At 38.7% G+C, this 13,417-nt stretch overlaps 1 protein-coding gene across 1 annotated transcript in view; it reads right to left on the bottom strand.

The window, feature by feature from the left end:
* Window positions 1–4,229: 4,229 nt before the first annotated feature.
* The window catches only part of HTR1B (5-hydroxytryptamine receptor 1B), a gene marked incomplete at its 5' end in the record, with an annotated part of 76,698 nt that continues 67,510 nt past the window's right edge, over window positions 4,230–13,417 (bottom strand). The window contains one exon of the mRNA XM_084285152.1: window positions 4,230–4,297. The remainder of the gene's footprint in view (window positions 4,298–13,417) is intronic.

Raw genomic sequence — 13,417 nt, 5'->3', positions numbered from 1 at the left:
TATTTCTTTCATAAACAGCAGGAATAAATGTTATAAAAGATGTGTATTTTAAGAGCCGACTGTGTTCTAGTCAGCTGACAGCTCTAGAATCTGTAGAGAGTGTCTATGAAATGCAGGAAAACTCATGACTTTTTTTCCTATGAATCATTTGATTCCCTGTCTTTATGTTGGAGGAAAAAAAAAAAGCTTGCTACATATTTTGAACAGCAGCTGCCACCAAAACTGGCTTCTAGGAGAATTCATTAAAGTTTTCCTCTTATTTATTCTAAAGAAAATTCAGGAAATAATGATGCTATACTTAGTGGGGATAATAAGAATGAATAACACTATTCATAATAATCTTCATATCTATCATGCATTAGCATATGAACAATAGACATCTAATATTTTCAGCTGCTTTCTTTATTCCTTCTCCTTTTTGTGTATGAGACATGTCACTCTTCTGTGTTTTTTACTTCTCAGCTGACTACGAGGACTAGAGTATAATAAATCTGAATTATTTTACTCACTCTGAAAACCAGGTGTGCCATCCAACTGCCCAAACGGAGTGTTGCAGAATTCCTTGGAGTGCGGTTGTATAACCTGTAGAAGACTAATTAATTCAAATCATTTAAAAATAAAAGATAGGTTCAGCCTTTGCTATAGTCCCAAAGCTACAGTAATTTATCAATTGGAACTAGTGTTAACAGGGACCTGAGTTAACTGATTGAAATGAACAAGACTCCATGTGCGTCTTGAAATTTTAGAATAATTCTTGAGTGCTATTCATCTTAGTGACAGAGAAGAACATTCCTGAGTGTATGGCGGCTAATCACCAATGTTTAATTCAACTAAATAAAGTTGTTAGAATAGGTAGAGTGTTCCATTTCCAAAATTAAACAGATTAAGTGGATGTCCCAAACACAAATGAAGATCAGTTCAGATAATCTGTGAGAAGTCTCAGACATGCGGCTATGTACATTCCATAGTTTAAGAAGAAAATAATAATAAAACAAGAAGGTTTGGGGAGGACAGAAAAGCAATGTGACTACTAATCAGAATAAATAAATAAATAAATAAATAAATAAATAAAATAAAATAAAATAAAATAAATAAACAAAAAAAAAACTTTTAATTTTTATGACATTTTAGTGATATTCATGTTAACGCTGCTTTCATTATGCTTGAGACTTGTCCAGATTCACCTTCCACAAGCAGGCATGAACAGAGGGCTCATAAAACAAAGAGAAAATTACCAAAATGGAAATCTACAAACTACATCAGAGCCAAATTGTGCTGGTAGGTGGCAACGTAAATCCAGTCTTGCATATTACAGAGGAGGTGAGAAAGGCAGCACTCTTTCTTCAATCTCATGCTTTCTTTTCCTGCTAGCAGGAAGCTCCCAAGTGGTTTTCTCACAAATGCATCCAACTCTCCAACTGGTTTCTATTTTCTCTAGTGAATGAAGGAAGTAGGAGGAAAGAATCTATCATTGACCTGCATGCATCATAATTTTTTCAGCAAACCTCTTTTACTTCATAAAATGGTGCTTCTTCAGGTCTAAAACATTTTGTGAAAATGCACAGGTTTACAGCAAGAGATCTCATAGGGTCCCCAGGAAGGAAGTTAATCTTCACAAAAGGTGAATTTCAGAGGAGGTGAATGATTTATATGTTGAAACACTTGGTGCAGTGCTATGTACCAGCTGCAGGTGGCTTGGTTCCAGATCTGGATGTAGAGTAGCTTCAAGACTGGCATTTGAACCACTGGGTCAGGCACCTACACTTTCCATGTGCTGAACAAAGAGAGCTGGGGATCCTAAAGAGGTAAGAGAGTACATACCTTAAGTCACTAAATATACTGGGGGAGGCAAGTTTATGAAGGCATGAATTATATCTTGCTGAAGTGTCTCACCTTTTTTTTTCCCCTAATGTTAAAATGTCAAAATTCTATTTTTCTTAACCAATTGCACCTCCATGAGGATTCAAGAAGAGTAAAAATACCCACCTTGCTTGCACTGGACTTTATCTAACACAAAGTCATTTCCAAACAGATGACTAGCCAGATCTTCAGCAATGCAAAATTACATCTACCATGCCAAAGCTAAAGGAGGAAAGAATGGGGTAGGTAAAAACAAGCAAGCAAATAAGCAAACAATCAAAAACACAACACAAACCAAGATGCATCAAATCTGAGGAATATAAGGACTATTCATTTAAATGTGTGCTCCAGCTGATAGAAGGCAGGCAGTTGAAGATTCTGTATGCTTGCAAAAGTTCTCTTGTGTTCCTTCTACCCACTCTACCAGGCTGCTGTATTGCCCTCATGGCTGAAACATGGAAAGGGGGACATGACATGCACAGGAAGGGTTTAGGGAACTGTGGCTGTGCCTATGCCACAGGATAAATGCACAGTGCTCTCCACAGTCCTGTGCCCTATCTGCCCACAGCATGGGACTTACCAGTGCACACTACAGCTCTCCTCATCATCTTCCTTCCCCAGACTTCCTTTCTTAGCCAGCTAGGGGAATGGCCCATACCTTACATTGACTTGTAGTTAGGTGATGGCTGAGGTCACTTTTCAAGGGACCAAGAAGGCATTATACTGGACAGACAGACAAACACAGACACTGAAATATTGAAATATGGACTCGATGATCCTGAGGTCTCTTCCAACCTAGAAATTCTGTGATTCTGTGATTCTGTGTGATGTCATATTTGCTGATGACACAATGCTGGGAGGAGTGGTGTGGAATAATTGCCTGAGGTAACTTGGAAATTAAACTGATATTCACATTTTAAAGAAAAGGTACATCATTGAAGAAGCTTCCAGGGTGGAGTTTAGCTGCACTACGTAAATGTTCCCTAGGCGTCCAACCTTAGGAGTTAATCACACTGTGGAAACTTGGTGTGCTGACTCTAAGAGGAAAAATACAGAGTGGAGACACCGTGGCTGGGTTCTGTGATAAGATGGGAACTTGATTGTTCTCGTGCACACTGAAACTGATATAATAAGCTGCACATTGGCTACACTGTGCCAATAGTCTCTCATGTTTTTGACAAAATGCTGTACTTTAGTAAACTTTGCTCATTATAATATCATTGTAATAGCAAAACACACCTCCATCCTAAAAGCTACCCACCTCCAAAGTGCAATCACCTCTCACTGAGCATGCGCTCTGAATTTCTGAGTCTATACCTTTAAACAAAAGCAAAGAAAACTTGCACCAATCATAACCAAGATATGCACAACTAGAGTCACTCAAGCTCCACCTAAAAGACAAAAAATGATATAAATTGGCTTAAGAGAGAGGATGTCAGGGAAGATACAAACACAAAGGATACCTTCTGACTTCTAGGATCAGTTGACAGGATGAGCCTCTCTTCCCCACCATTGAGAGACCTTTGGGTAAGATTTGAACACTTGGTTATGCTGAGTGCCTCCCCAGGAAACGTAGAAATCTCTATAGTGTTGCTTTATACCTTTTAATGCATTTATAGCCAGGCTGAGTTACTCATACTTTTAGTATTTACATGTGCTTTGAAGACAGTGAATTTATGACTGTCAATCCAAAGAACCTGTGCACCTGTTGCTTTAATAAATTGCACTACTTATTAAATCTAGCTGTGCTAGTTCGTATTGAACATGACCAAACTGTAAGTGCATCCATGGTATTTCATGGAACGTGACTAGATTGAGGATGTATTAAGTTATTTGTGAATCTGTAATCATGATAATTCAGTACTCTGAATGCGACCAGACTTATAACTGCTAATTGGACATCATTCACAATCACTTGTGAACTGCTGGAGCGAGTTCAGGGGAGGGCTATGAAGTTGATAAGAGGACCGGAGAACCTTTGGTATGAGGACAGGCTGAGAAAGCTGGGCCTGTTTATGCTGGAAAAGAGAAGACTGAAGGGAGACCTCATCAGTGTGTATAAATACCTGACGGGAGCATGTCAAGAGCATGGAGCCAGTCTCTTTTCAGTTTTGCCCAGCAACAGAACAAGAGGCAATGGGCGCAAACTGAAGCACAGGAGGTTCTGTCTGAATATGAGAGGGCACTTCTTTACTGTGAGGGTGACAGAGCACTGGGATAGGTTGCCCAGAGAGGCTGTGGAGTCTCCTTCTCTGGAGATATCCAAAAACCCACCTGGATGTCATCCTGTGCAATGTGTTCCAGGTGATCCTGCTCAGTAGAGAGGTTGGACTAGGTGATCTTCAGAGGTCCATCCAACCTCAGCCATTCTGTTATTTGTCTGAACGTGAATAGGTTCTTCTCACTCTGAAGGTGGCTTTATCAACTGGGCCCTGTGCTATGAAGAGAGGGGATAGGTGAATGTTTGTTAGGAATTTGTGGTCACCTGTGTCTGCAAGTTCTACCTGAGCAGCTTGGCATTAAAAATGCAGTGGCTTAATTCATGAAAAGCCCATCAGTCACATTTACTAAATGCACAAGAGGCACTTTTAAATTCTTGCATTCTTGAAACACTTCTGATCTTTTTCGTGTATCTTTTAGCCTGTCTCTCTCTTCTTACTTGAATAAAAGAAGTGGGAGGATGAAAAAGAGAACAGCAAGGGCTGGAGAATCTCATTATAAATATACAGACTATCATCTGTAGGTGGTGATATAAAAATTACAATAAATGTTCCTAACTGTTACTGTATATAGATATGCCTGTTTGGTCAAAGTCTGCTACTACAAACACCAGGAATATAACCACATACGACGTTGCTGAACGTCATTATCCTACTTGCTCCAGTAATCTCATTAGAAGCTCTGCCTTTGAACTCTTTTAGTTTTTGTGAATTGCTCTTGTCTCTAGAACTAATTTGTCAGTTGCTGGTTTTTGCAATCACTTGCTCATCCCAGCAACTGTTACACTGGAAAGGCATTGCTTGGATTACTTTAGCTCTTCTCTCTGTGTGTCAGTCATACGTTACTCTGATTTATGAGCTGTTGTTCATTTTCGATGAAGCCACCTGGATGGTTTGGTCCTTGTTTTTCCCCCTTTCCAGACCACTGTGAAATTTCCACATTCTGGTTTTAATTTTCAGGAATTATTGTCTTGTTTATGTCTCTTTTGCCTCACTAGGTAGGATAACCTTCAGCAACGTCCAATTTTCCCATAAGCTAATCAGAAGTACATAGTTAGGCCTCCAAACAGTGTTTCACTAGTAACTCAGGTAAGTACCAGAATAACTCTATTAAAACATTAACAGTGTATATAAATATTCATCTATCAGTTTGAATAAACAAAACTTTTGATTAGTTTCCATTACTTTAAGAATGTCCAGAAGAATATAGGACTGTCTAAAAATATTTGTGCGATGAGATATTGATTTTGAGGAAGTTTTTGCAATAGAAAGGTTTATGAGATCCAGGGTGCTCTAGTCACTTTTGATGGCAGTTAGGAATAGAGATCTGAAATGAAAACCTTGTATTATTGATCTAAAAAACAGAGTGCCATTTTTGAAACCAAGAAGATATGGGGTTTGTTCCAATGTGAAATACAAACCAATTTCAAAACCTTTAGAGCTCACAAAATTGCCAGATAGTCTGGTGCTAATGAGTAACATGTCAGCAGGGACTCATGCAGTTACAAAGATTAGACTGGTGCTTGCTCATTTTTCATAACAGAATATGCTCTCTGAATAAGGACATCCCTGATTGGCAAGAAGTGTTGGTGTCATCTCAGTTACAGTGTTTGCAGACGTCACTTCTTGCTCTGAGGACAATAGTATTCTGAAGGGAGTAGAAGATTACTCCCTGATTTTTTATTTATTTATTTATTTATTTATTTTTAAAAATACTGAAATAATCCTGAGGTTTGTGGCTGCCTCTGAGCCCAGGCAAAACATGCTGCTCCCCAGAAGAATGGACTGGAAGGTCTGCTGCCTACATCTATTTCTGAACTGTTTCTAGAAAGCTGGTCTGGCTACTGCTTCTACCCCTGCAAAGGTGTAGGTGAAGGTATATACAAGACAGGTTATTTTTGGAAGATGGTCAAGATGAGAACAGCAACAGGAAATTTGCTGTGCCCACTTCCCCGCAGGCATTAAAAAAAAAAAAAAAAAAAAAAAGAGAGGAAAAAATAAAAAAAAGAAATACTGAGCTGAATTTCTCAGGGTTCTCCCGATTCCTCAGGCTCCCCCAGCTTTTACTGTCAAGTAAGTTCAACCTTATGTGCTCTGCTGGGAAGACATAGGCAATTCTCATAAAGACCTAACATGACACCAGTCCTTCCTCACTAGAGATACAGCGTGGGTTGTTAGGTTGACTCTGGAGAGCAGCTAAGCTCCCACCCAGTCACTCACTCACTACCTCCCAGTAGAATGGGGGGACACAATCACAAGGGCCAAAGTGAGAAAAAAAATCATGTGTTGAGATAAAAATGTTTTCATAAGTGAAGAAAATATGAACAGAAAAAAACCCTCCTGATTCAAAAGCAATCACTCACTACCTCCCACCAGCAAACCAGTTCCCATCCAGTCTCTGAGCAACAGATACCTCTGAAAAAAAATTGCCTGGGCTGAATGAGTGAGCATGACACTATATGGTAAAGAACATCCCTTTGTGCAGTTCGGATCAGCTGTCTCTGCTGTGTTCTGTGCACCCCTATCCTTGTGCAGGGCTACCTCTTGCATGAGCAACTGAGTTTCTTAGTGAGAAATTGAGAAGGTCTTGATGCTGTGTAAGCACTGCTAAGTGGTAGCTAAAAGATCACTGTGCTGTTAATACTGCTTTGGTCACATATCTAGCACATAACACCATACAGGCTGCTATAAGCAAATTAACAACCCAATACAGAAAGCGACAGCACTGGGAATTTTCAGGGAGGTCTATCTCAAGGCCAGTATACAGAAAACAGTATTTTAAGACAAAATCTTAAAATGGGGTTAAAATAAAGTTGGAACATGATTTTGCATATTGTCTTAGATTCATGCTGCGATGTGTTGTTTATTACATATGGCAATGCTGAAAGTTTTATTTTGTTTGGAATATCACTAAACATTTTCTTAAAGCTATTTTTAAATTAACAGAATTTGAATTAACAGAAATATACTTTTGTTGACAGTTGAGAAGTGGGCTAGCAAAGACTAAAACTTATAAGCTTAGTTTTTTGTTCATATTATTTATGTTTTTGTGTCTGTAGCTATTCATATTTGTTTGCTGAAGAGAAAACCTTTATAATCATTACTTCCTTATTATTTTTAAAATGAAAATATTCTTACTAATGAAAAGTCACTTGTTTTTATTTTTTTCATATGGTCATTTCAAATTTTTTTCTTTATACATTTGAGATTTGTATATTCAAATTATTGGAGAATATTTTTCTCACTTCTGGGATTTTTTGTTCTGCGCTTCTCTTCAGGTATATACATGGAAAGACATGCAGTGTGGGAAACAAACAGGAAGAGTTGTAAAATACAGTGCAACTAGAAAACTATGACCTAATCGCTATCACCACAATGTGGTGGGACAAATTGCATCACTGGGACACTGCAATTAATGGCTACAAACTGTTCAGAAGAGACAGGCAAGGAACAAGGGGCAAAGGGATTACCCTCTATGTAAAGAAACAGATTAGTTGTGAAGAGCGCTCTCTGAAAAATAGCCATGAACAGGTCAAGAGTTTATAAAAAAATAGGGACCAAATGAATTCTTGTGGTTGTTTTTTACTATGGGCTACCCTATCAAAGGGAGTATGCTGACGAATACTTCTTGCTCCAGCTACAAGAAGCATCACAGTTTCAGGTTCTTATCCTGCAGGATCCTCATCCACTTCAACTGCTTGGATATCTTTGGGAAAAGCAACATGACAAGCTGTAAGCAACCCAGGAGACTCCTGGAGTGCATTGAGGATAACTTCTTGGTCCAAGTAATAACTTAATGAGAGGAGAAATGTCACTGGACCTGGTGTTCACCATAACAGATGAATTAATTGGAGGCAGTCTGGGCTGCAGTGATCATGCCCTGGTAGAGTTCATGATCTTGAGAGAGATGGACCTGAAAAATAATAAAGTCAGGACCCTGAATTTTAGAAGAGTTTATTCCCAGTTTGAAGAATTAGTGGATGAAATCCCCTGGGAAGTTTTCCTAAGGGATAAAGGAACTGATCGGGTTTGGCAGATCTTTAAGGACACTTCATAGAGTACAAGATCTCTACATTCCCATCTGTGAAAAGTCAAGCAGGGAAAGCAGGAAACCAGCATGGCTAAGTAAGGGCCTGATGGTCAGACTGAAGCATGAGAAGGAAATGCATAGGCAGTGGAAGCAGATACATGTGGCCTGGAAAGAGTATAGAAATTCAACCCACATGTGTAGAGATGGGATCAGGAAAGCCAAGGTACAGTTGCAGCTAAACTTGGCAAGGGATGCAAATAATAATAAAATATTCTACTGGTACATTAGCTGGAAAATGAATACTAAAGGGAATATACCAACTCTGATAAACAAGATGAGAGAACTGGTGAAAACAGACACGGAGAAGGAAGATGAATTCAACGTTTTTTTTTGTGGCTCAGTCTTCACTGGCAATCACTCCTAACACATCTCTCAAGTCCCTGAGACACAAGGCAGAAATTGAGTATGGAAATCTCTCCCACTGTGAGAGAAGAAGAGTTCCAAGACCACCTGATGAACCTGAACATACATAAGTCTATGGTACTTGGTGAGATGCATCCCAGAGTCCTAAGAGAATTGGCTGATGTAGTTACCAGATCATTCTGCATCATATTTGAAAAGTTATGGCAGTTAGGTGAAGTCCCTCATGACTGGAAAAAAAAAAAAAAAAAGGAAAGACCCTGGGAATTACAGACCAGTCACCCTCACCTCTGTGCCTGGGAAGATCATGGAACAGATCCTTCTGGAAGCTATGTTAAGCCATATGGAAAACAGGAAGGTTATCTGAGACATGGCTTCACAAAGGTCAAATCGTACCTGACCAATCTGATGGCCTTTTATGATGGAGAGACTGCATCAGTTGATAAGGGAAGACTGACCAATGTCATCTACCTGGACTTCCATAAGGCTTTTGACAGGGTCCCACATGACATCCTAATGTCATCTCCATGATGGGAGAGGTATGGATTTGAAGGGTGCACCCTGTCCTGTGACTAGTACTGTTTAATATCTTTATTAATGAGAGACAGTGAAATTGTGTGCCCCTCAGCAAGTTTGCAGATGACACTAAGCTGAGTGCTGCAGCTGACATAATAGAAGGAAGGGATGCCATCCAGAGGGACTTTGACAGGCTCAAGTATTGGGCCCATGGGTGACTCACGGAAAGCTGACTCCACAATCAGTAAGATTGTAAAGTAGGTATGTTTATTCAGCGCTGGGCAGCACGGGGGTAGTCCCACCAAAGTCGTGCACACCTAACGCGGCAACTTGCCCTGGTTATATGCAGTAAAGAGTTACATATGCATGAGGTTTCCCAATACGCCTATACATATGCATGACCTGTTCCCGCTCAGTATTAAAATTAGCTACAATAAGTCATTTCCAAAAATTCCTCTTGTCTGCGCTTGCTCAGTGCCTTGTGGTAGTGGGCATTGAGGGTCGTGGGGATGAAGTAAGGTGTCTTCATCAGGGTAGAACTTTTCACCTCATCTCTTTGCGCATGCTCTCTGAGGCCTTGGTCGCAATCTGGGCCATAAGGTTGGTTTGATCTGGTTCTTGGGGTCTGAGGGGCTCCTGTTATCTCGAGGTCTTGTATGTTTAACATTCCTTATCTTGTCCCTTTGTCCTTATTTCTGACCCCTTGGTTAAAGTCTGAACCATGAGGGGCTCCTGTTACCTGGAGGTCTAAGTGAATCAATCGCTCTCTAATTTCTAATCCCAATGATTCATGGGAACCTCATGAAGTTCAAGAACACCAACTGCAAAGTGCTGCACCAGGGTCAGAGCAATCTCAAACATCAGTACAGTTGAGGTATGAATGGATTGAGAGCAGCCCTGAGGAGAAGGACTTGGGGTGCTGGTTGATGAAAAATTGTACGTGAGCTAGCAATGTGTGTTTGCAGCCCAGAAAACCAACTGTATCCTGGGTTGCATAAAAAAAAAAGTGTGGCCAGCAGGTCAAGGAAGGTGATTCTCCCTCTCTGTTCCACCCTTGTGACACCCCACCTGGAGTACTGCATTCAGTTTTAGGACCCCCAAAACCAAAAAGATGTCATGAAAAGATGTCACCGAAAAGAATGGTCATGAAGATGGTTAGAGGGCCAGAGAACTCTTCCTATGAAGAAATGTTGAGAGAGCTGGGGTTGTTCAGGCTGGAGAAGAGAAGGCTCTGGGGAGATGTTATTGCAGTCTTCCAGGTTCTGTGGTAATACACTGTATGAAATAAATGAATAACCCCTTTTTCTTTTGTTTTCTTCATATATTTCCTTTCTTTCTTTTGCTTTCTTGATGTTCTTCTTCCTCTTCTCTAATATTTCTTGTTCTGCAAAAAGCATTTTTTACTTTATTTCATTTGTTTCACTATTTTTAACTTTACACAAAAAATAAACTTTTTTTTCCAGCTTATTCCTTTATCCTGCTCTAGTCTCCTTTTCAGCCCTTTCTTCTGCATCTATTCTAGCAGTAATACTGCTATCTCCCCTTAGCTAATAACTTCATGTTTGTGTCTCTATTGTAGTATTTTCCATATAATTTTTTTCTTATTCTTCTTCTGACTATATTTGGCTGTTCAATTTGACTTTAAAAAACTTGAAAAAGTGCAACAATAAGCTTTCATTTTTACCTTAAACAGCTATAGCAAATTAACTAGAGAATGCAAACATGATTAAGAATAATGCATAAATGAAGCAGATTGTTCTCCCATTTGAGACTTTTTTTAATGTCAAGAGAAGGTTATTGGCAAGTCACGGAGTTGTACATCATTATGTACTGCCATTATTTCACTCTTATATTTGATAGCAAACCATGTGTTGGCACTGCTCAACTTTTTATATTTGTAATTAGAATAGTTCTCTTTATATTAATCTCTACCTGTACCTATGGAAAGAGACACAGTGCTGTGCCAATTAAATATTAAAAATAAGTTTATAGCCTAAGAAACTGAATACTCTGGTGTTAATTACCTTTATGAACAAACAGCTAGCACAAAGACTTTAGGTAATGGTTTTATAATTTCTATTTTAGGCTACACATAGATAGACGAAGTGAAACTTTCTTTAAACCTATCTGTTTGTGATTGTTTATGCTACTGAGGCTATAGAAAATCCAGTCTGAAAAAATTTTCTAATACTCTTTGTATCAGACATAGCACAACAACCAATTCACTTCTGTCTTGAAATTCACTAAAGCATCAGTGACGTTGTTATTTAATGTTTCCTTTTCACAGTAAATGTTTAAGAAGAGTGCTGAAAAAAAGTATTGCTTTTCTTACATGAAGGAAAAGTGTTAAAAAATTCCCAAGCTCTTAAGAGCCATTAGACCGCTTTATTTCAAGCTTGTGTAGGTGTCACTGCTCTCAAAGTAAGGCTTTCATTCTTCAGAATTGTTTTAACAGGAGCTGTCTTTGGGGACCATTTTATAGTCAATGAGACCAAGTTAAGATTTGACAGCTTCTTTGCTAAGTATGGATGGGCACATCTCAGGGACTAGGGCAATCCTTTGTAAGGGAAAGGATGTTCAGCCTGTCCTTTGAGGTTCTGTCTTTTCTTCTGGCAATATTCTAGCTCTCTCATTTGAGCAAATCATGCAAGGATTATTTCCCATAACAGAAATAAAACCTCATGTTCCTTAGGAGTGGAGAAATGCTTTGCTGGTAGGCTGCTAGTAGAAGGAAACATATTCCCTGGTTGTGTTGCACAGGTTTGAAGGATGCTACATTCTCAGGGGCTGTCTGTATAACATCTCCTATGAGCCTTATATTGTTTAAGATCTCTTAATGTAATTGCAGAGACTATTCACCTTCTGTTTGAATGTGCAAGCTGAAATAAAACACAGCCTCTGCTGAAGACAGAGTTAAGCTCTTCCTTAGTTTTAAATCCTAACCATTTTGCATGACAGAGCTACATAGAAATATTACTCAAGAGAATTTGTAAAATTATACCCATTTGAGGAATCTGGATCCTTCCAATGACTTAAATGCAGCATAAAACTTTGACTGAGTAACTCTCTGCTTAATCCAGGCCCTGAATTCTTATCCCCTATTACTCTATATCTTACCAGGACATAGCTCTGTAGAAATCCCTTGGGGAAATTCCAGTGTCTTGCCAAGTCTATAAGGGTTCATGGGAAATTTTCCTATTAATTCCATTTCTGTCACTGACATTAGCAGAATATTACCTCTCTTCTTATATTCAATAAATAAATATTTTGAAGACAGTTAATATACTTTGCAAATTAAGTTTCAACTGTCTTGGAGTATTAATAACATATTTATATCTATATTTGTGCCTTATATGTGTAATAAATGACTGAGTCCCAAACAGGATTGCAATTAAAGTTTATAATTTATTAAATGAATAGAGGCAAGCAAACAGCGCTGTGTGCGCTGGGAGTCTCCACTCCACCAAGACGCACACCTATTACATCAGGCAGCTGGTTTTTATGCTCCTAGGCTAATACATATTCATCACCACTTTTGGAAAAGGCAGGGTTATTATAATTAGTTTCCTGGGATCCAAACCATCCCACAGACGCATGCGTATCGGTCTCCGGTGATCTCTCTGCAGGGTTGCTCGTACTGAAGGCTCATAGTCTTCCTCCCAGGCTTTGTCCTTTGGTCATTCTTCAGCTTCCCCCCTCTCCTTATTTGGTAGTCTGTTAGCCCAGATATCAGAAACTTGCACAGCATCCCATAAAAAAGTCAGCAGTTTTTGGAAACTCCTTTGTTCTCTTATCACTTATACCCAAGTCACAAGGTTTACCCTTCAAACCCTATATTGACATGAATTGCTAGACCATTCTTTCGCAAGATACAAGAACATTATACATTATATATAACATTATATATAACATTATATATGCATTAACTACTCTATTTTTCTTAGACTTGTGGTTATACAAGGGTATGTAAGACAGAAGGTCACATTTCATATGCCCTAGCATATTGACATGAATAAGATGAACATATTTCACATATCTATAACATATAATTTGTATCATTATTTGATCTAAGAATCAAAAAAAATTTTGTTATTCATCATGCAATCCAATGACATCATTTTTGGTCATCAACAGATGATTCAACAAATGCAACAGATTTAACTGTGAAAAGAATGAATACTTTTAAAAATCTGATGGTGTGTTAGCAAAGTAACAGTCTTTAACACTTTGAAGCACACTGAGGACATTGTATTGTGAGAGGTTTTATGCTTTAAAGCAAAGCCAAGATACTACTCATAGAATATGCATTATGGAACAAAGAGCATATTTATGTACTATGCAAATTCTTCAAATTTAAGGTACTTCATCAAAA

This window comes from Netta rufina (assembly GCF_964035555.1).
Source record: "Netta rufina genome assembly, chromosome: 3".
Taxonomy (NCBI): Eukaryota; Metazoa; Chordata; class Aves; order Anseriformes; family Anatidae; genus Netta; species Netta rufina.
The sequence above is the reverse complement of the archived record's forward strand: the minus strand, read 5'-3'. Positions and strand labels throughout refer to the sequence as shown.